Source organism: Penaeus chinensis, chromosome 40 (genome assembly GCF_019202785.1).
Source record: "Penaeus chinensis breed Huanghai No. 1 chromosome 40, ASM1920278v2, whole genome shotgun sequence".
Lineage (NCBI taxonomy): Eukaryota > Metazoa > Arthropoda > Malacostraca > Decapoda > Penaeidae > Penaeus > Penaeus chinensis.
In genome coordinates this window covers 12,432,282-12,436,742 of record NC_061858.1, presented here as the reverse complement: position 1 = coordinate 12,436,742, position 4,461 = coordinate 12,432,282, and positions in this window count along the sequence as shown.

Genomic DNA, 4,461 nt, shown 5'->3' with positions numbered 1-4,461 from the left:
TCTCTCTCTCTCTCTCTCTCTCTCTCTCTCTCTCTCTATATATATATATATATATATATATATATATATATGTCTGTATGTATGTGTGTGTTGTGTACATATTGATATACATGCAAATGTAAACACACACACACACACACACACACACACACACACACACACACATATATATATATATATATATATATATATATAAATATATATATATATGTAAATATATATATATATATATATATATATATATATATATATATATATATATATATATGTATATATGCGTGTGTGTATCTATATATATACAGTATGTATATATATACGTATATATATATATATATATATATATATATATATATATATATATATATATGTGTGTGTGTGTGTGTGTGTGTGTGTGTGTGTGTGTGTGTGTGTGTGTGTGTGTGCGTGTGTGTGTGTGTATACATATATATACATATACATGCAGGTAGTGATAAGAGCGACACCCAGCACCATTTAACGTTTATTTACCCCCCTACCCTCCTTCAAATTCAAATTCACCCCTCCCCCCCACACACACACAGCTCACGTGCCAGTACCTATCCAAGTAATAATAGCATCTTCATAACTCGCGATGGAATCTGTAGCTGCTTTTGTTAGTCTTTTGTTAGTTTGTTAGGCTCTTCAAGTGCAATATATATGTTACACTTCCTCTCATAACATATGCCTTTGCTGTGTAGTTCGTTTATTTGTTGATGTATAATTGCAGTTGTTGTTACTTAGTATCTATGCATTTTTGTCTGAATGCGTTAGGATTCACTGACCTTTGTTCTATTATTCTTTGTCTGTTATTTTAACAGATCTTAATAATTGGATCTATGGTTTGTTATTACTATGTACTTTGAAAGTCTCAGTTGTTTAGGTTTTTCCGCACTATCTGCATGAATGAGCTGATGAATAGTGCGTAAACACGAATTAAGTGAGTGCTGTTTCTCTTTCTGCTATTTCCGTGGTTGTGTTGAGCGGGCATCCTCCATTCAGAGGAAGAGGAGGAGACGGTGCAGGAGAACCCTTCCTCCCCCCGCTTCCCCTGTAATAGATATATCCACCAATCCAGAGAAGGACGATGCAGGAGAAACACAGCCTCTGAACAATGAATGCGATCACTATTTTTTTTCTTCTTCAAGGTCGATGTGTAATAAGATATATACACGTGTGCGTGCTTGTTTCTCCCCTCCCAGAAACATCTGTAGCAGACAGACAGAGAAAGACAGAGAGAGAGAGAGAGAGAGAGAGAGAGAGAGAGAGAGAGAGAGAGAGAGAGAGAGAGAGAGAGAGAGAGAGAGAGAGAGAGAGAGAGAGAGCCTCGGGGAGTATAAATTATTATATTACTTCACTGTATATCCTTTTGGAGGAACCATTATTGAGGCCTCTACGCCCATGCAGTTGACTGACATATTACTTACTCTTTGTATTGAAGTGTGCTTGTCTACTGTGCCCCCCCCCCCACCCCCATCATTTGCAAGAAATAAGCATACAATTTTGAGCAAGTAAATGAGAATAATACAACAAATCTGACAAACGTCGATTATCATTTCACGATAAAGTTAATATTCTAATGGTTAATGCGAACAATATTTTTTGTTAAAGGTCGACGTGTAATATACAGACATACACGTGCTTGTTTCTCCCTCCCAAAAACATCTGTAGAAAAGAAAGAGAATTACGTGTATATATATATTTGTAGATACACACATATAAATATATATATATATATATATATATATATATATATATATATATATATATATATATACGTATACATATATATACACGTATGTGTATCTATATATCTGTCTATCAATCTATATATATATATATCTATATATGTCTATCTATCTATGTCTATCTACCTTGCAATCTATGTATCTATCTATGTATTTCTATATCAATCTATCTATCTGTCTATCTATATATATATACACACACTGTGTGGTGCAGTTGTCTAGCAATCTTGCTGACCCGCGCTCAGTTCTCACACCGCCAGTAGATGGTAATCCCGGCCATTCCTTGCACAAAGGGGACAATTTGTGTGTATATGTACACACATACATACAGACACACACATACATATATACATATATGTATATATATATATATATATATATATGTTTGTGTGTGTTATAGTAGATGGATATGTGGCCATCTACTATGTTAGTCTGGTGTCTTATCTCTTTAGGGAGTGACTGAGTGGGTGTGAGTGCCCACAGGTTTGGCTGGGTGATGAAGGATGAAGTTGGAGTTCTACGGGGGAACCGGGAGGCTCCCCAGTCGGCTAAGGACTGGGCAGTCCTTGTGTGCTGCTGCTATGATTTTGTTCTGCTGGAGGATCGGGGAATGGTGATCTCGCTAGCTGCCTGCGCGGCTTAAGTATATGAGCGCTGTGTAAGCGCGCAGGGAACGAGGGGAGCCCGCTGTCCAATGAGCGAGGACAAGGCGGCGGACCTGGGTATGTCCAACCTGGGAAGTATGCTGAGCTTCTGCAGGGTCATGCTAATACAGGTACTCCCCCTCCAGAGAGTGAGCTAAGCGAACGAGCGATATACCGGAACGTGTCACTCCATTTGTCGGTTCACTCTGGAAGTCACCAGTATAGTAGATGGTTATGTTGGCATCTGGATTCGTTGGGTGTTAGAAGCTGAAGTAGGAGTTTCACTGGGGAGCCGGTAGGCTCCCCAGTCGGTTTAGGACTGGGCAGTCCTTGTGTGCTGCTGCTATGCTCTTGTTCTGCTGGAGGATCGGGGAATGGTGATCTTGCTTCTTCTTCTTTATGGTTTGCGAAGTTCTAGCTTTGCCCGGGCCTTCTAAATATGGCCCGGCCTGTGTCAGCTTTTTACGGCTGTCTCGTTGAGTTGTCTGACACTCGGTGCTTCCCGTGGCGGCGGGATTGCCAGCAGGCGCTCCTGCCGCCATGGTGTAAGCATATCGCATAGCCTATTTACCAGCACGGCAGCTGTTGTGGGCGGTCCCTGTCTCAGGAATTGTGTATGGTTACAATTTTCTAAGTAGTGGACTGGTGTGTCGTTCGGCTCACCGCAGTGCCTGCAGCACCTTTCATCGCGTTCGATCGTTGGGATAATCTGCCATGCACAGTGGTAACCTAGGCGCATTCTGTGAAGAAAGACTTCGGTACTTTTGTTGCTTACTTCAGAGAGTGCCAGTGGTTCATAGCCTGTGGCGTCTGAGTACCAGCTGGTCGAGGGGGAGGTTCTCGTTTCCTCTCTGTGGAGCTGCCGTAGGAAGGTACGACCGACCAAGGCACACTTCTCCTTAAGTAATTTTCGGCTCGGTTTTATCTTCATGGGATTTGGGGGCATGTCCCTGCCAGCGACGGCTAGTCTGTCAGCAAGCTCGTTCCCTCTGATGCCGATGTGGCTTGGGACCCAGTTGATGATAATTCTTCTACCTTGAGCAAGAATTCTCTGTGCCATTGTGAGAATCGTGGTCAGTAGGTAGATGTTGTCTGTAGGTGAGCTGTGCTGAAGACAGTCAATGGCTGCCCTGGAGTCTGTGTGTATGACCAAGTGTCCTTCCCTTAGGGACGCATGGCCTAGAGCTCCCATGATTGCAACCCATTTCCCATTGGAGCCGGTTTAGTACCATCTTCTCGGCCATCTTGGCCAGGCAGCTGAGCAGAGAGATAGGGCAGTACTTCCCCGGCTCCTTTGGTTTTGGGACGGGAACTATGGTAGCCCTCTTCCAACTCTGGGGTAGAGTGGAAGTTTCCCAGGACTTGTTGATAAGTTGCACGCGCACCTGCTAGTCATAGGTGGGAGATAATGGGGTACGAGATCCCATCAGAGCCCGGGGCTGTGTTGGAACTGGTTTTATAGGCTTTCCTTAGTTCCCTCAGAGAAAAGATAACGTCTGAGTTATCGGGTTCGGCTGCCCTTTCTCTGATCTGAGCTTGTCTGTCTGGCTGTAGACACTCTTGTCTTGCCCTCAGCTCGGCTGGTAGACTATTGCTGCTCGTATCTCGCAGAGAACTCGTGCGCCAGTCTGTTAGCCTCTGCTTGGGGGTCGTGATGGGTGCACCTCGGGGCTGAGCGGCTGGTAGCTCGCTTGACCCGTTGCCACAGCTCTGAAAGGGTGGTTTGGTGGTCGAAGGACTCACACCATTCCAGCCACTTTTCCTGCCTGACTCTGTTGGCAGTTTCCTTGGCCTCCGTGACAGCCTCCCTTAGGAGGGATAAGTTGTCAGGGGTTCTTTGCCTACGGAATAGTTTTCGGCACATGTTCACCCTGTGGTTGACCTTCCTGATCTCGTCGTTGAAGTACCAGGCGAGTTTTGGGTATGGTCTGTGAGGCTGCTTCATTAATGGCGTTTAGCAGGCTAGCTTCGAGCACTTCCACATTTTCGCTATGTGGGGGATCATTGCATCTCAGACAGAGGGCCAAGGTGTTATGAAACGCCTGCCAGTTGGC